The following is a 19,753-nucleotide window of genomic DNA, read 5'->3' as shown; positions in this document are numbered from 1 at the left end:
CCTTGATCAAAGCTTGTCTTGTTTGGAGCTGTGAAGGCTGGGAAAGCTTTGGTGAATAGTGTCACCTACCTAGAGTACCTGAATTTACCAATAACCACACCAAGGTGATCAAATGAGATTTCCTTATCTTAGAATATTCTGACTTGGAAATTAAAATAGTTCAAGTCTGAACCAATAAATTCCTTCGGAGTGAATTAGAGGCAGGGAGGACTGGAGAGGTCACCAGGCTAAGAGTGAGAGGACTTAAGCTTTAGTCTCAAGCTAGCACTAACTAGCACAGTGGCCTAGGTCAAGACACCTAACCTCTCTGTGCTGGGTTCCTCCTCTGGAAATGAGGACGTTGGAATGGTCAATCTCTTAGTTCTCCTCCAACTCTGAACGCCTGTGGTATGTGACTAACACAATGGTCAGAGAACATGATAGTCAATAAATATAAATGTAGACAAGTTAGGACATTCTGTGTTTTGTGGATATTATTTTAGGTTAAACCTAAACGTAGTTTTCAATGACTATAAAATGAATAAAGTCTAAAAACTGGACCAATGAGCTTTTAATTTCCAAGGACTTCAGAGGTTGGGTCATAATCTAATTTTGAAAATCATAGTGGCTTCTCTAGACGGAAGCTGAATATGTACTAGAGTCAACGTGCAGGTACATTTTGTCTTTATCTGAACCTCTGAATTTATTTACATGCTTTGGATTATTACTACTTTTATAGAGTGAGTTTTGGCCTTGCGGCTGAGATATATTTACTCCCAATGGGTTGGAGGCTAAAGAGTGTTAAAATTGTGTCTTGTGGATAGATGCTGGGTCTTCCCCACCTTGTCTATTGCTCTTGGGGTCCTCTGTGGGCAGCTGATCTACCTGTGAGAACACTGGACTGCTGCTTCCACTGGGGCGCATGGCAGTAAACTTGGATCTTGCAGGCGAATCTCACCGTGCCTGCCTGAGCAGTCCTGTACTTGGCTCTGGGGTCGCAGTGCGCTCAGGGAGGCCAGTGCCGATGAGTCAGGGCCTGGCACCCACCCCCGCGCTCTGCCCTACTGGTAAACAGAGCAGCTATTTGCCGTCATTCAGAGCCTCTCAGGGCCTTGAGACTCCAGCAAGAAGCAAATATTTTAGAAGCCAAAACCCTAAGGCAAGGTAAAGAAAACAGAACTGTCCGCATCCCCAGCGATGACTTCACTGGTGTGAGTTCTTTAGGGGGAGGAGCTGTAGGTGGTTTCAACTGAACTGTTTTACTTACTTCTCAACCAGAAGGCCCTTCTCTTTCACTGTTTATAGGGGGTGGCCTTTTGCCTTTTAAGCCTTGAAATTTCAAAACCAGACTTTAGAATCAGTATCGGTTGCTAACCCATTAATAAGCTTTTTCTCTTCGTTTTATTGTATTACTTTTGTTTGCATTTTTATACTATCTTCTATTAAAATACTTCTTTCAGTTAACTTTTTTTTTAATATATATATATATATTTTAATTAATTAATTAATTTATTTTTGGCTGTGTTGGGTCTTCGTTTCTGTGCGAGGGCTTTCTCTAGTTGCGGGAAGCGGGGGCCACTCTTCATCGCAGTGCGCGGGCCTCTCACTATCGCGGCCTCTCCTGTTGCGGAGCACAGGCTCCAGACGCGCAGGCTCAGTAGTTGTGGCTCACGGGCCTAGTTGCTCCGTGGCATGTGGGATCCTCCCAGACCAGGGCTCGAACCTGTGTCCCCTGCACTAGCAGGCAGATTCTCAGCCACTGCACCACCAGGGAAGCCCCAGTTAACTTATTTTTTATTTAGCTTACTCTTCCCTATCATTCTGGGGAGAAGCTATTAAAAGGAAAACACCTAGATAAAATAATAAACATCATTAGGCAACAATTGTAGACTATTAGAAAGTAATTTTACACTGACCTCTTGCGGCTCCCTCCTGAGCCTCTTTTGCGCCCCCCAGTGGTGGGGGGAGGACAGCGAGGGGCTAACCGTCTTGGAAATGCCCTGTGGTTCGGCTTCATGGCAGTAAGTCTGGCTGTTGGGAGCATGTGCCCCAGCTCTGCTTCTGGTGGGACCGCCTGTGGCCTTTCGTCTGCTCATCTGGATTCTTTACATTACCCTAAAGTAACTGGTGCATAGTCTCTGTGCTTATGCTGTCATCCCTAAGCCCGGAGACACGCCCATCTCGTGGTCCTCTCCTCGTGTTCCTTTAGACACAGTAATTTCTCTTCTGAGCTCAGCAGATGTCACGTACCTGAACCGGAGTCATGGCTGGCTGATTCCTTCTAGCTCCATCAGGTAGCGTCCACCTCTAATACATCAGTAGCCAAACTTCCTGTTACCTTCTCCTTCTCAGCCAGGGTTGAGCCTGGGCTGGATATTGTGATGTCACAGAGTAGAATCCTTGCTCCTCCCAAAGGCCCAGCTAAGACCCTCCAGCTGCAACCCTTCCTCTCCTGCCCATGGCAGGAGGTTGGGAAGGTCCACCCCCAATTTCTAAACTGGCCCACGGAATTATAGAATCTTACTGCGGGCAGAGACACGGGAGACCTCGTGACTAAATTCCGGTCTGACTCACTTATTTTGCAGCTGGGAAACTGAGGCTGCGGGGGTTGAGTGGCAGAGTTAAATCTCAAGCCCAGGTGCCTTCGGTGTCGCCCCTCTCACCCTTCTGCACACACTGTATTCACCCCGGGCTCCACACTCTGGATTTTGTCAGCATCTGATAAGCAGCTCATGGGATGATTCTTACCTGAATCCACCCACAAAAAGACACCATTCGAATAACTTGCATTATGGAAAGAGAACAGTGTCTCATGAAAATCATTAGCTTTTCCAACAATCTATAGGTGCCAGAAATAGCAACTTCTCGTCCTAGCCTGAACTCAGAAGTCCTGAGCTACCAGACCAGTCCTAGATTAACAAGTGAGTTCTGGGTAACCGATGTTTTCAGTGAGATTTGATGGTCAGGAGCAAAGCTCAGCTCAAAAGCCCAAGATTAGTGTTGCTGCAGTGCCAAATCAGGTCCTAGTGTTTGCTGAGGAGGGAACGGGAAGGGACAAGCAGTAAAGAAATAGATTCTCACTGGAATTTAGTTCTTTCCTCTTTCATACCCTTCACTTTTTCTAGATACTGTCCCCATGTGGTATTTTAAAATTATCTGCATTGCATGAGACAACTTGTATCTGTGAAGCCAGAGAATTGTGCTTTTGGAATCTCTCGAGAGGGGAATATAGATTGCACTTATGTAACACCAACAACTAACATTTCATGTCGTGCTTCAGCATTTACAAGCCACTTTCACATATATCATTTCACTTAATCTTCACAGCTCAGTGAGGTAAATAGTGTATTATTTTTAGGACAATTTTATGGGTAAGAAAATTATAGCTTAGAGAGCTTGTGACTTGCGCAAGATCACAAAGCTAATTAAATGGAAAGGGTAACATTAACGACAAACCAGATCTTCCAACCAAGCGTTTTGCCCACCACCCGCGTCCCCAAAGGGTGGGAAGAATCGTTGCTTTGGTCCCTGAACACACCTGAAGGCAATTGCATTAAGCAGTCCTTTGAGTAACAAGGAAGAAAGTATTCCCATGGATCATAAATACCACTTTGCTAACCTCCTAAATGTCTTCATAAAAACTTAGAGAAATGGTTAATTTCAAACTTTAAAATAATATAATCATTGCCCTTCCACCAGACAGTTTCACATCTGTGAATTCTCGTAAGGGAATCATCACGGATATGAACAATATTTAGCTCAAGAGGTTCTTTGAGGGAGTTCCCTGGCGGTCCAGCGGTTAGGACTCTGCGCTTTCACTGCCAAGGGTGCAGGTTCAGTCCCTGGTCAGGGAACTAAGAATCCCACAGGCCGCACAGCCTGGCCAAAAAAAAGGAGGTTCTTTGAAGCATTGTATATAACAGAAAACAAATTAAAAGCTCAACACTAGAAAAGTGGTAAAAAGGATTATGTTTAACTCAGGAAAATAGTGTTGTAGGTGAGGTTTTCCCAATCTTTAATCATTCATGTGCTATCTTTGGAATATTGCCATCTGTGCTAATATCTACTTAACATCTTTCTTTAAATTAACTCACATATTTTACTGAGATAAGAATATTTAAAGGTAACTTTTTATCACTACATAAGTGGAAGTACAGTATAATTACCTTCAGTATCAGATAGTTATAAAAACAAATATAAAGAAAACATAGTAAGGCTATTAATGCATTGATTTGGTCCTAAAACCTAGCAAAAAAACCCCAAAAAAACACCAACTGATTTAACCAAATCACAATTAATACCCTTTATTTCTGTCACACACCTAACCTTTCTGCACTAAAAATCTCTTTTCTCACTGATGTACAGCAGGCCCAGTAAGAAAAATGAAGTACAGGTCTGATTCCAAAGCGCAGTTATGCATATTTATACATACCTTGCATACTAAATAACCGTTAACTTCCAAAAGTGGCCTTTGCTGTACCTCAGAAAAGAGCACATCTGTCACGTTGACAGTCAGCTGGCACGGTAGTCAGAGGGCCAGTGCTCGTAATTGCCACTATAGCTCTCTGTGCAGTTTTCACTCACAGTTCTCAGAAACTGTGCCTGGGAGCATTTTAGAAATCTAAAATTTTTTGGTTGTTGCTGTTAATTGGGGGTTGGAAGTACCACTGCCTTTGCTGGGGAGGAGCCGGAGGTGTTAGACAGCTGCGATGCCAGGCATGTTCTCACCAGGAATTTTGACCAGGAATTGACCGGTAATTCCAAGTGACTTCAAATGTCTTTCAGAAAATCCAAGCTGGTGAAAAGTCTACTGAGCCAGACCTAAAGAGTACTATATTCATAATTACCTAATCCAGACCTAAATCCATTTCACACGTAAATGCAAACTTTTTGCCCAGCTTTAATATATGATAAATAAATAAATAAATAAATAAATATATATATATATATATATATATATATGCTGATTTTTCCAGAAATGCAGCTACTTTGTACATCAGGGAAGACCGTTGTTTATTGTGTTCAGAATTCTACCAAAAGTTGTTCACAATTTTGGAAAATCAGTGTCGCCAATGGCCATGCAGCTCACAGTGTTTGAGTCGCCATGAAACTCACCTGTGTCTATCTGCACTCCCAGCTTCACATTCTCAGTGAATCTCCCATTATGTCCATCATGGTAGTACATCCATCATTAAGACCAACCACTTAATTCACTGAAATGTATATTCTTTTATACAAATTATTCTCTCTTGTTTCCCCTTTTTATCCAGGGTAAGGCATTATATTGATTTTTATTAAATTACATAGATAGGTAGGCTATCTCTGACTGTCATTTTGGGATTGGACAAGGTGACTTAAAACTTTGTCATTGAAAGGGACTGCTGGCACTGGTAGGGTGAGCTCATCACTCCCACACTTGTCAAGTCCAGGAAGTTATCTGAAACATTCATGGGCATGACTAAGGGTCACACATTACTGAGGTAATCCACACATTCTTCATAAAGTCGATTATCAAGGTCTACTTTCTTTAGCCTTAGTATAAGCAACAGTATCTTCAAAATTACAGGCTCAACGTACTAGTTATATTTTTCAGTTACAAACAAAAAAATGTGACCATTAAAAATGTTTAAAATGTGTTCATGTAGCACCAAAAAATCATTTCATGCATCAACTGTGGCACATATTACATATCATGCTTTAGGTGAGACAAGATGCTCCATTTTAATGATATGGAAGAATGCCCACAAGATAGCAGGGAGCAAAAAAGATCAGTTGCAAAAAAGTGGGGACCATTTTTAATAAATACACGTATTGGGAGGATTGAAAGAGCTACACCAAAATATTCACAGTGGTTATATGAGAATGGGAGACTGTGTGTGACTCACTTCTTTTGCTTGGCTACCTTTTCTAAATGTTTTAGAATGGACATGTATTGTTCCTAAATTTAAAAAAAAATAAAAGGCTCTTTGAAATACAAATACTTAGGAGATAAATTTGGAGAGAGATACGGGACATTTATATTCATATACACATCTCTGTAGTGTTTGACTTCTTTAACAAGCATTATTACTCTTGCTATTAAAAAATCGAATACAGTAGAAAATAAAACATAAAAATGTTGAAAGGAATACACTTGTAAATATAATGAATGAGTATCAATTTTTTTCTCAGTTGAACCAGAAATGTTATAATAGATTTTTAATATCACAACTAGCTAAATAAGCTAGTGAGGCCAGTATACAACATGCATCTTTCTTTTTCTTCTCTGGTAGCAAAAATATTCATTACCATATTCTTCCTACCACACAAAGTGGAAAGACCTATAGAGCAAGCAGGGATACATTAGAAGAAACATAAAATGAACCAACAATTTTCCTAATTTCATTGCTATTTTTAGTAGTGTCCGTGGATTAAATAAAAATTCCCCAAATTTCTTTTAAAGGTCACCTTGCCTAGAACAGACTGTTCTCATGGCAGGATATGCAAAGGTGGAGCTCCCTTTTCCCAAAGTGATCTTTCTTCAGCTATCATCTCAGAAAAAAAAATAATAATAATAATTTAAAAAATTAAGTCCTCACTTGTGTTTTATCTTGGCTGAGCATATACTTAATACTTTACGTTCTGCAGATGTATGGGTTACATCCCTTCTCCTGTAGCATAGGCTTCTGCGATGAAACACCACACCTGTGGAAGAGGTGGGCAGAGCCTCACAGCGGGGCCCACAGAGGTTTCCGTCCCTCTAACGGTGGGATGAGGGAAGCCTGCAGTGAGGGGATACCTTCATGAGCAGGCGTTTTCAGGCTAAATGAATGTTATAGATGCTTGGAAGTCAGAGCTCAAAGTTGTGGAGGGGAATTTTGTGGGAAAAAAAATATTAATGAATTTTGTCAACACTTAAATCCACTTCAAGCCAGAATTTCTCAAATTGTGCTTTATAGATCACCTATACCAGAATCTTAAAAAAAATTAATGCAGGTTTCCATACAACTCCCAGAATTTAGTGCCACTCAGGGGCTGGGTTAGGGACCTCTGTTTAGGCAAACCCTCCAAGGGCTTCTGCTGCACAGAAATATTTAAGAATTGCTGTAGGTCAAAGGCTCCCACATTTTAGAGCAGAATATCAGAGGGTCTTGAGAGCTTACAAAAACACAGATCACTGGCCCTACCCTACAGATTCTGGTTCTGGGGCCTGAGGGAGGCCCAAGACTTTATATTTTTAACAAGTTCCCAGATGACGAAGGGGCTGACGGTCAGGACTACACTTTGAGAATCCCTGTGCTCTGCCCAAGAAAGTAGGAAATTCTAAAGGCGCTTTCAAAGACCTAGGAATTGCGGTTTGGGACCTTGAGTCTTTACCTCTTAAAGACTCAGAAAAGGATTTGTATACCAAGGAATTTTGTTCTTTGTTTATTTTATTTTGTTTAATTAGAATTTTTTTCCACAAATAATTTTAATTTTCCCACTAAAATGCTTGCAGTTTTCGTCCATCCATTCAGGATTCTCCAAGGTTAAACAAAATCACTTTTCCTTTATTTTGTACCTGTTATATGTGAAAATGTTGTAGATGAACACAACTGATCTCTGACTTCAAAGATGCCTGCATTAATTTGATTTCGATGACCTGTTGAACACCAGTGTTAGCATACAACAGTTACCAGGAGCTACAAAAGCTACAAAATAGGTAAGGGATGTGACCAGACTGTGTGCTAGAGATTTTAATTAAGCCTTAGTGACTCTGAAGCTAGACTTTTCTTTAAAGGATGTTATGAGAATTCAACATAATCTTGAAAAAGTAAATCTAAATCCAGGCCTTTTTCCAAGCCAAAGTACTTATATTTATTAGCAATGTAAGCATGCCTGGAGGATGAGAAAGATATATGTTGTTAGTGTTTACCCCCAGGAGACCCACCTCATGTGCTCATAAACATCATCATATTTTCTCTAAACAAAGATAGTACTTTACACCTCAACATAATTCATTTTTACGTAGTGCTAATGACATTAGTAAAAGAAAATGTCAGCCAAGCTGCAGTAAAACATTTCCACACTAATAAAGTACTGTAGTTGAGTCAAACGCTTTAAAATTACTGGCTTTGAAAGGTTAAAATAATAAGTGATCACAGATCCAAGAAATACAATGCTCATGTCATTAGCAGAGACATTTTCTACCAGATCATAATTAAAGTCTCAGGGACTTTAGATCCTGTAAGGTGATCCTTATAGGACCGCCTTTGCTAGGTGGCTCCTCTCTGAAGAACAGAAAGTTATATACAGGACCAATAACGCAACCATCTTAGGAAATTTTTTAAATTTTATATTTTGCTTTGTAATGTATTTGTTACATTACATGTACACATGTATGTCCAAATTATTTCATTTGGACATAACGACCTGGTCTTTTTTTTTTTTTCTTAAATATTTATTTATTTGGCTGCACTGGGTCTTAGTTGTGGCTCCGGGCTCCTTAGTTGTGGCATGCGAACTCTTAGTTGCTGCATGCATGTGGGATCTAGTTCCCTGACCAGGGATCGAACCCAGGCCCCCTGCATTGGGAGCGTGGAGTCTTATCCACCGCACCACCAGGGAAGTCCCATGACCCAGTCTTTTGGAAATGCTTTAAACCAAACATAAGACACACTATGAAGATCTACATTCCCAAAGACTGGAGCTGATATTGGTCTAATTTTCCCAGCAAGCCACCTTTTCAGAAAATTTTTCCACTTCTTACACCCATGACAGAAGCAGACACAATCATGTCTCAGGAGTAAGGGAACATATATATCATTTATTGAGCTCTGTGAGTAGGTACTTGACATACATTATATTTTGTCCTCACCACTCTCTTGTGAGGTAGGTATATTATTATTGCCATTTAATCTATAAGGACATAGTTCAGAGAAGTAAAATTCTCCTTGAGCTTCGTAGTAGTGAGTGGAGACAAGATTGAACCTGAGGAACATCTGACCCCAGAGGTTGTGTGCTCTTGCCCCCTGGATCATCCTAACATGAGTTATATTACTTACACCTTCTTCTACATTGGAGAAGGTAGTATGTTTGGGCTTAAAAGCTGAGCTAGAGTTCCCAGGAGAAGCACAAATAAACAAGAGGCAGTAAAAGGTCTGAACAAAGACCTTTGGTATCAACTCTTTCTGTTAACAAAAACATGAGAGCAAGATTTGCTTCAAATAATCCGAAGTTAGTGGTTACACACGTGTACTTTGTGCCAAGAAATTGTTCCTAGGTCAGTTAAAATTTTGGAACTGAACTGTTTCTAGTTCACTTGAAATTTTGTAAGTTATATATTAAATGCATTAAGGGAATGAATTATTTAGCAAAAACATGAAGTCAATCCCTTTGTTGAAAGAAAGAATATTTACATCCTAGTTTACCTCCTTCGTAAAGTTGGGATTTCCACTTCATAATTCATCCACTTCCACAAATGTTAATTTCAAACCTGTGGTACACAAGGCACTGTGCCAGGTGCTACAGGGGATGAGTTGAACAAAGACATTGTCCTCAGAGCTTAGAGCCTAATGGTGCATAAGTTAAATAGCAAAAACAAATTCTACCAGAAAGCAATGTATAAGTATCATAAGAGAATTATTATCAAAGTGCCATGAGATATTAAAGGAGAGAGAACCAACATCTAGGTCTGGCAGTCAGGGAAAGCTTCATGAAGAGGAAGGCATATGAAATGACTGAAAGGATGGGTACTTTTTTGATAAGTAAGATGAGAGAGGTGAGAAGGAATTTCTGAGTACAGCTGGGTTAGAGCTTATCAATTATCAATAATTCTAATCAAGTCAAATTCTTAGTGCTATAAAATGCAATCAGGATATGCATTTATTTGTAATCCACTCCAAAGGCTTTGAGAGAACATATGATTAAACCACACATATAGCAGGATAGTTAAAGATTATATGGGAATGCCTATACTTTCTGCTTAATTTTTCTATAAACCTAACACTGATCAAAAAAATTAGTCTATTATTTTTAAAAATAAAGGTAGATTCTGTTATACTACTGTTAAATTTTTGTTTTGTTTTGTTTTAAGGAAAAATCCTCAACACTTGCATGCCTGACATTGTCACAGGTGGCTTCCATTATCTTATGGATGATCCAATCCAACACTCCATCCTCCTCGACTTCAGGGTTCTTCAGCTCAACTTTGCTGGCTCCATTCACATCCATGGAGTCCCCCAGATCTTGTTATCACCCAGTTCTAAAGTTTTTAATTCCAGTCTCTCTCTGATCATCTCCTCCTGTCGTTCCAAACTGACCACTAACTATTAAACTGCTCTTTGAAACTCACAGAAGCCTACATTCCACTGACCATACCAATTTTCCCAATTTACCCTGTTGAGCTTAGGATGCCATCATCCCATCAACCACCCTCTTGTGCACACCTCAGATGCTTTGCTCCAGTGTCCTGTTGAACTCTTCCAGCAACAGCTCAACCCTTGGTAAATCTGCCTCTTCTCCCCTTTCTTTACCCCAAATAGTTATCCCAGCTGAAGAAACTCATAACACCATGCAGACTGCTCCCACTAAAAATGGTCTGCAATCTCAATCATGCCCTCAACACAAGGCAGCTCTTCCACTGTCCACTGAACAGTCATTGTCAACCTTCTTCAATCTCCTGAAGCCCTCTCTCTGACCTATTTCCCTCACACTCTTAGCAGTGAGACTTATCTCCTCTGCAAAGAACTGAGAAGTCATCGTGTTATTTCTCCCAACTCGAGCCCCACACCACTCTGAACGCATCCACATCTGTACCCTCTCTTAACCCTTCCTTCAGCTCAGTTGAAAACGCATCCCCCTCCAGACCAACGCTAATACCTCTCTTTGTGCCCTGAGCCCTATTCAGGCTCTCAGGGGGTACTTTAAGGAACTTTCTCCTTTAATTATCCCCTTTAGCTAATTTTTACCTCTCTCTCTCTCTCTCTCTCTGCTGACTCTCTCTTCTCAGCATAAGAACATTCTCAAGTCTCTTCTATTTATAAAAACACAAACCCTCCCTTAAATCCAGACCCTTTCCCCGACACAGCTACTTTCAGTTCTCTTTCCTCCTTTTCCAAACCAAGCTAATGGAAAGAATAATCTACGTTACCTTTCAAGCCACAGTACCAATGTCCAAAGCAAGACAGGGAGGATACAAAAGTACCCAGGCTTGATATTGTGTTATACATAATGACTCCCTTCATGACGTCACTCCCAAATTCTCCTAGGACTTCCTTCAAGCTAGTGGACAAGCTACTCATGCCCCTGCCTGAAAGACTGTTTACAGTATTTTCACATGATTTTTCTCATTCTAGTGCCATTGCCAGGACATCTGGTAGGAGAGTATGTGCAGTCAGAGTCAGATGGACATGGACTCTTGTTTACCCCCCATCTGTGTTTCTGTCTTACCTCAGTTTGGGCATCACAGAGATATAAACGTTCAGCAGTTTCCCCCTCCTCATGAGATCTTAGTATAATCTGCATGTTCCCTTGAAACCCACTGAACTCACAACGTTTTATATCTAATGCGCTACCTCTGATTACCTTCCCTTTCCCTTTCGAACGGATTCCCCTCTGGATTTCTGCTCTGCTTAATACCCAGGTGGCATTCAGAAATCTAAAGGAACTTACCTCCACAGTGACCTAATCTTTCCTCTGGTGGTTAAACTTCTATCCAAGTTTAACTACTACTTGATCCTAAGATTATAGCGATAGGAAACACCTAAGGGCTAATAACAGCTTTTTAGGAGAGGAAAGAAGGAAAAAAGACCACCATGTAAATCAAGACACCAATTGAATGTGTTCCAATTTAAGAGACATTTAAATGTGGAAAGAGTAGCTGCTTTTTGGAATATAGAAAATCCAGTATTTGTTTTCACTTCTTACTATGCAAGACACTATGAAGGGATATAAAGTGATACAGAGCCGGTCACATATGGTACCTGCCCAAAGAACTCCCCAACTGAATAGGGAGACAGAAATCACATACAATTCAAATGCAAGCCAAGTATTCCAGCTGAGTTGTTAAGATCACCATTTTTGGAGTTAAATCCTGTCCTTGAAGCTACTATGTTCCAGAAAGGGGAGGTGCATAACAAACCATCAGGATTCTGGGGAATGATAAAGAGTGTTACCACTTCAGTACCAGGAAGTGAAAATCTTACTCTTATTCAACAGGAAGTGGATGCTTTGGAAGAACTAAGCAGGCAGCTTTTTCTGGAAACAGCTGATCTCTATGCTACCAAGGAGAGAATAGAATACTCCCAAAACTTTCAAGGGGAAATATTTTAATTTTCTGGGTTACTTGTTCTCTATTTACTATGTTTGGAAAATTTTCATGGCAACCATTAATATCGTTTTTGGCCGAGTTGGGAAAACTGATCCAGTCACAAGAGGCATTGAGATCACTGTGAGTTATCTGGGGATCCCATTTGATGTGAAGTTCTGGTCCCAGCACATTTCCTTCATTCTGATTGGAATAATCATTGTCACGCCTATTAGAGGGGTGCTGATCGCTCTTACCAGGTTCTTCTATGCCATATCCAGCAGTAAGTCCTCCAATGTCATTGTCCTGCTATTAGCACAGGTAATGGGCACGTACTTCGTCTCCTCTGTGCTGCTGATCCGAATGAGCATGCGTCTGGAGTACCGCACCGTAGTCACCGAAGTTCTTGGAGAGCTGCAGTTCAACTTCTGTCACCGTTGGTTTGATGTCATCTTCCTGGTCAGTGCTCTCTCCAGCATACTCTTCCTCTATTTGGCCCATAGACAGGCACCAGAGAAGCATATGGCACCTTGAACTCATGCCTCTGGTGTCAGAATTTGGATATAAGAGGGAAAAAATGCAGGGAACCGGGGCCTAACATTTTTTTAAACAAACAAAATGCTGTGGTAGCATATTCTACCTCCAGCTTACACCTTCCTCCTCAGATGATACTGTGATCATGAGTAGCATCAGCTAGAAATGAGAGAGAGAAATGACTCAAGCTAGTCCTCAGCCAGGAGCACCCTGTTTGGGTTTGAGGCTGGTACAGTTTGCTGGGTGGTGGGGCTGCAAAGAGCCAAGAAACTAAGGGGAGAAAATAGACTGGAATTCTGGGGTGAGAGAGCTCTAAGGTAGCTGGGCCAAACACATGAGCTTCCGTTTAAGTCAAGGATCACGTGGAGAAGGTTATGACGTTCCCTTGAGATTGACTCTCATCAAAATCAGAGATTGTTAACAACAACAACAAAAAAAAGAACTCAGTTAAATCCTGAGTTCAAATCTTTGCCCAGTTTCCCCATCTATAAAGTGGGAATAATGATACCTGCTTTGTAGGAGTGCTGCAAAGAAGAAATGAGATGGATGGCGAATGTAGAGTTCAGCGTGGATGAAGCATATTGGAAGTTCTCAAGGATAAGTCAGTGGGATTTGGGTTATTATTAGCTTTATCATTATTGTGGAGGGATAAACCAGCTATGGTACAGATTTAAAGGAAGAAGAGCTCACATATGCTGGGGAGACTCAAGAAAGACTTCATTCAGTAGGTGGGCTTTGAAGAGCCTTGGAGAATGTGTGATATTTCTTTAGGACAATATGGAGGAGCTGTATCTCTCAGCCATCCCGGCATAGGGACCCAGAGCCTGCCCGTGTAACCACCTTAAGAGTCATGGGCAGAGATGAAACTTTGTATATGTTAAAATTTACAATACTTGTTTATGATTGTACCTGGTCTATTCATTTATTTAATAAATTCCTATTTATATCTTTGATTTGAAACAGGCGATACTTGTTAAAGTGCTGTAATATCCATAGTAGTCCAAAAAGCAAGTAAAGGGTATTCTGAATACGTGCTATTGTAAAGTAATTTCAGAAGAGCATACTTGTTACTAATGACAGGCAGTGTATTATGTACCCCTTGGCTTGTCATCCTGTCTATGGAGTACATGTTGTAAAGGAAGAAAAGTGGGTAATTATATTTCACATGAACATCAAATTGAGCGTTCCTTCCTTGTAGTTTTGTAAAGTAGAATTGTGGCAAGATTGTCCCTAGTTAATGCCAGGAAAAGTGAAAAATAAATGTCTTTTTAAAAATGTCTCTTATATAAACAAGTAAAACCTGTTAAAGTGGTTTGCAATCATTAAACATAGGTCAGTTCCCATTAAAACAAACTCCATGGATAAATCTGAATTATTTTATGTTGGTATTTTGTTATATGAAATATTGCTTAGCATGAAATTAAATATATGAAGTTTGCATTGGAGCAAAATAAATGTCAAAATTATTATTAATTTATCCATTGTTGGCAGACTCAAATTATTTTGCAATAAAAGAGTTTTAATTCTTCCTATATTCATCTTAATGGGTGCAAGTTTATGGCTCAACAAATGAACAAGTGAATTTTTAATGTTTTTATATAAATAGAGGAGTTAATTTTTATCTCAGATGCTTATTTTAATAATTGCCTTCAAGGTACTAGAAAAATGCAGTTGCGATTTTGTTATAATTTGTGTGTTCTTCATAAAAATGATCTAACAGGTTCTAAAAATATCCATAAATAGATAGATAAATAAACAAAAACAAAAACATTAAGCGGTTCTAAGATTCATTAACATTCTATATCTCAGTCTCATTCCCAAGGAATTTCTTTGTAATAGGACCTTGTTTGGAACTATAGTTATTGTCTGGGTTTTAATAGTATAGCTAATTATTAAAGTTAGATAAAAAATTCTGGACTCGAGTCATTTGAGGACATTTCTGATATACCTTGTGGATGTGATGTTTCGAATACTCTAACCTGATTTTGGAAATAGAGCTGATCGTTGTCTAGAGAAGTACTACAACTTTCTCCTCCACCTACTCTCTCACCTTTAGTAGGCTCAGATCCCATCTAGAGCCATTCCTCAGTTCTTTGGGCACCTTTGCCAGATGTATTAATCAAGTTTTGCCATGCACCAAAACATTCTCAGTGGTTTACGATAACAAAACTTTTACATCTTGCCTACAGGTTGGCTGGGCAGCCGTGGCAGCCGTACTCTGAGCTGTGAGTCAGGTTCAGGTACGTTCTGTGGGTCTTTCATTCTGGGGTACCATAATCCTAGATTATTTGGGACACCACATACCATAGTGGAACAGAGACAGGCTTCCAAAAATAAATAGCCCATTGCAGAAGGGGAAGCAGTCACAGATCTGTAGCAATTCTAAAATCTCACTGGGCAAACATTGCCAAGTTCCCAACCTGGAGGTAGGGAATGTTCCTTGCTCAGGCTCCAATTCTCTTCCCTGGGAATAGCTCTTCTCTCCATTGTTCTCATGGCTCTTGGCCCCACCTTGGGGGAGGTAGTTTTCCATTACCCCTTTTGGTCACGTCTGAAGAAGTATATGTCCTCCCTGGCAGCTGAGCTGCTTCCTCATCCTACTATCTGCCTGTAGAATGTTGGGGACCCTAAGGTCCTTTTTTTAAATAAAATCTTAATTGAGAATAGTGTTAGATTTACACAAAAGTTGCTGAGAGAGTACAGAGTTCCCATATACCCAACACCATGTTTCTCTTATTAGTAACATCTTACAGTAATATGGTACATTTGTCACAATTAATGAACCAATATTGATACATTATTATTATCCTAAGATCTTTCATTATGGCTCAAAGAGTCACAATCTCATTTAGGGAAAAAAACAAAAAAATCACAGTCTTTTTTAATCCCGGCAAGGCTGCTTTGGGACTTAAATGTCTCTCAGAAACTATTAAAATTTTTTGTGTGTGGATTCAAGTTAGCTCCATGAGACAACAGCCATATCCACGTCATTTTCAAGTCATGCCTCCCTCTCTCTAGACTTAATTACAGGTAGTTTGAGTTCATCAAGTTTTGTGAAACCTAGTCCTTATTTCTTTTCTACAAGTTATTTTGTCCAGATGAAAGAATTTACTGGGTGCCACCTTAATCCATTCAAAGGTCTTACAAAGAGTACGATGGTGACTTTTATTTGCTCCTTGTCCTGAGACTGGGTCTCATTCGTATCTTAATCAGCCTTTGTGGCTTTAAACATTTCTCAATTTTTCTTGTTCTATTTGGAGATGAGACACAGTTCTATTTTAAAATTTGCAAGTCTTGGAATATATGGAGTCACTCTTCACTCTTTCATTCCTGCTTGCAAGCAGGTCAGTTCCTTCTTGAAAGACCTCATGAAAAGCAGCAACCGTATCTTGAAATCTCTTCACCCAAAACCACGCATTCGTGAGTTACATTTTCTGCCTTCAGTTTACCTCAGGTGACAGTTCTACCAGATATTTACTGCTTCATAAGATGGATCATCATTTTTCCAGTTTCCAACACTTTCTTGCTGTCTGCTGTTTAGTCCCAAGACCAAAGACACATATTTTATGCTTTTATCTCAGCAGCATCACATTTTCAACGACTAGTTTCTATGTTAGTCAGCTTTTACTGCAATAATGCTGTGTAATAAACAACCCCCAGATCTCCATGACTTATAAAACAGAGGCATCTGGCTCATGGATCTTAGGTTGCCTGCAGTGGTTCTGTTCCAGCCTGCAGGCGGTTCAGGTCTGCTTCTCTGCCCCTACTCTAGGGCCTAAGCAGAAGGAAAAGGCTCTTTTTATGGCAAAGGGCAGGAAGGCAAAAGGCTAAACGAAACCACACAAGCACAGTTTAAGTCTCTGCTCACATTTTAGTGACCAAAGCAAGTCACACCGTCAGACCTACTGTCAGTAGAGGGAGGAGAGGAGAGAGCAAATAGTTACATGACAATAATATACACTCTACCTCACCGGACAAAAGTCTGGCCTCCAGTATTCATCGTTCAGGGGGTCCCTAAAATGGAGGGGGGCTGGAAGGCGAAGGGTAAAAATATGGTTAGGAAAAGATTTTTTTACATCTACTGCCACTCAAAGCTTTAATCCCCGTTTTCCTCCCTCTTAAATAGCTCCTTTCCCTAAAAGACCAGCCAGAGCTGGGCTGTGTCAGTAACTAATTTTTTTTTTTTTAACATCTTTATTGGGGTATAATTGCTTTACAATGGTGTGTTAGTTTCTGCTTTATAACAAAGTGAATCAGTTATACATATACATATGTCCCCATATCTCTTCCCTCTTGCATCTCCCTCCCTCCCACTCTCCCTATCCCACCCTTCTAGCTGGTCACAAAGCACCGAGCTGATCTCCCTGTGCTATGCGGCTGTTTCCCACTAGCTATCTACCTTACGTTTGGTAGTGTATATATGTCCATGCCTCTCTCTCGCTTTGTCACAGCTTACCCTTCCCCCTCCCCATATCCTCAAGTCCGTTCTCTAGTAGGTCTGTGTCTTTATTCCTGTCTTTTTAAGGAATTTACAATGTGCTGCCAGGTCTCTAAGTTCTTCCCTGGCCTTGGGCAGAGAGGAGGACTGAGGGCAGAGTGGCTCTACCTTGGTCCTGGCCATGTCATCCAATTCCTCAACACCAAAGCCAAGGATGCTGGCCCCGCAGATGTACCTTTGCACATGTCCCTCCTGGGGTATTGGACAGCAGGCCTAGCCACACTTGTAATCCCTACATTTTTCTCAGCGCCCTCCTCTCTTCATCCCCACTGGCTCCAGCTCTTCTAGGCCATCGTCACCTCTGGCCCGGCTTCCTAGAACAGCCTTTGAGCCCGGCTTTACCTCCAGCCTGCCCATCTCCAAATGCTCTCCATTCACAGTGATCCAGAGTAATCTCTCCAGGGCGAAAATTTGATCTTGCGGCTCTCTCAGCTTAAATCCTCCGATGTTTTTACATTTTGTCTCTAGTAAATAAAAGATGGCTTTCCACGTGTGCCACGCCCCCAACCTGTCCCAAAATATCCAGCTTTGGTAAAGGATCAAGTTTCTCCCATGCACTCAGACTCCCACACCTGCAGGCCCCTGGATGCCAGGGAAATGGCCCCGGTCACCCTGCTGGATGGACCTCCTGCACAGGAGGAGGCCTGAGAGCCTCAGGGCCCCACAAGCTTCCCCTCACCCCAGCCTAGCTGCCATGCACCACTCCTGACCTCCCCCAAGGGCGAAATGACTACTGACAGGAATGGGATCACACTGCTGGGTACATGGTGTCAGCGCCACAAATTGTGACACTTATGTCTGTGCCCATTTGATTCTGTCTCTGTGGTATCAGGAAGTAAGTAAAGAAAGAGCTGCTGGGAAGTCAGTGGAGAAAGGGAAAAAATTAACATTTCAGGAAATTTGAAAAAAATTCTCTTCTTTAGGGTTCCAGAAACTAGAAGAAAACAATTCCTGTCTGAGGTAGGAGTAGATGACCCCATGAGGCACCTTCTTAAGATTCTCCGGCAGCATTACTGGGAGGTGGAAGACGTCCTTTAGTATTCCTTCCATTTCTGTACATGAGGAAGTGAAGAGATCAAAGCATGGTCACCAAGTTGACAGCACTGTCAGGAATAATCCATAAAAGTCACGTTTACTCATTAACAGATCCCTCTTCCCTGGACAGAATTACTGTTCTCTTTGGAGATTATTTTCATCAAGGCTTTTTTTTTTGTTTTCAAGTCATAAACACATCAAATGAAGTCAAGCAAAGCAGTGTGGTTATTGTAAGGATTCTAGGTCATCTTATAAAACTCAGGGTCAAAAAAGTGGGTCTTGTAACTCAAATGAGGAACTGGCTACTACAGTAAAACTTGAAGCCAGATATGAGCAGTATGTGTTGGTATTCATGTTTTCCTGTAATTATTAATGCCAGTAGCCCCGGAGACCAAATGCTGGACTTGTCCAATACCAGCTGTATCCAGCTTCTCTTTCTCCCTGAAACTGACCCTCCCACCACTTTCTATGCAGGGAACCAGCATATACTTGTCCCCTACACAGGGCAGCCGCCGGTGGAACCAGATGAAGGCATATGATCCAGAGCAGTTTACCCAGTGCTGGCCAGAAACCCACGAGGTGGAGCAGTGCAGAGGTCTCGCTCCAGTAGTATCAATGGTAGTTAGCCGAGGCAATTAGTTTAGGTTCCTTTGGATTGTGGGGAATATGGAAAGGTTGGCCAGTGAGTAATAAAGGTGAATGGAACCAATTTACAGAGGGACACAGATAACTTAGCTAAGAGACCATGTTGGCTCAGAGAGCTGGAGAGAGTCATTGGCCTCTAGAAATGTCTTTCCCAGTTGTAGTTTATAGGTGTCAGTGTTAGTTTGCTAGGGCTGCTATAACAAAGTACCACAGGCTAAGTGGCTTAAACAACAGGTATTTATTTTGTCACAATTCTGGAGGCTAGAAGTCTGATATCAAGGTGTTGGCAGGGTTGGTTTCTCCTTGGCTCATAGATAGCTGTCTTCTCCCTGTGTCTTCATAGTGTTCTCCTTCTGTGCGTGTCTGTGTTCTAATCTCCTCTTTTTATAAGGATGCCAGTCAGATTGGTTTAGGGCCCATGTAATGACTTCATTTTAACCTAATTACCTCTTTAAAGACCCTATCTCCAAATACAACCACATTCTGAGGTACTGGGGGTTAGGACTTCAACATATAAGTTTGAGGGGCCCAATTCAGTCCGTAACAATGCCACCTCCCCTTTTGTAAGAGTCTTGTGTAAGTCTATGCAATCAAAAGAACCTAACAAACTGTATTAGGATCCTCTGTTGTAAGCAGCAGAAAACTCAGTTCAAACAGCCTTAAGGAAAAAGGGAATTTATTGGCTCAAGTAACTGAGGAGTCAGGAGTGTCGTTATCTTTAAGTATGTCTGAATCCAGAACTCAGATAATGTCATTTGATTTGTCGGGGTCCTGGCAGGAATAGATGGCTCCATCCA

At 41.0% G+C, this 19,753-nt stretch overlaps 1 long non-coding RNA gene and 1 pseudogene across 1 annotated transcript in view; both read left to right on the top strand.

The window, feature by feature from the left end:
* LOC138414313 (uncharacterized) overlaps positions 1-15,020 on the top strand; it is a 119,902-nt gene extending 104,882 nt beyond the window's left edge. The window contains exon 3 of the long non-coding RNA XR_011246760.1: positions 14,968-15,020. This is a non-coding gene — a long non-coding RNA (uncharacterized lncRNA). The remainder of the gene's footprint in view (positions 1-14,967) is intronic.
* On the top strand, positions 12,049-12,778 carry LOC132440185 (Golgi pH regulator pseudogene; annotated as a pseudogene).
* Positions 15,021-19,753: the final 4,733 nt, after the last annotated feature.

This window comes from Delphinus delphis, chromosome 17, assembly GCF_949987515.2.
Source record: "Delphinus delphis chromosome 17, mDelDel1.2, whole genome shotgun sequence".
NCBI classification, from domain to species: domain Eukaryota; kingdom Metazoa; phylum Chordata; class Mammalia; order Artiodactyla; family Delphinidae; genus Delphinus; species Delphinus delphis.
This window is presented reverse-complemented; position numbering and strand designations above follow the sequence as displayed.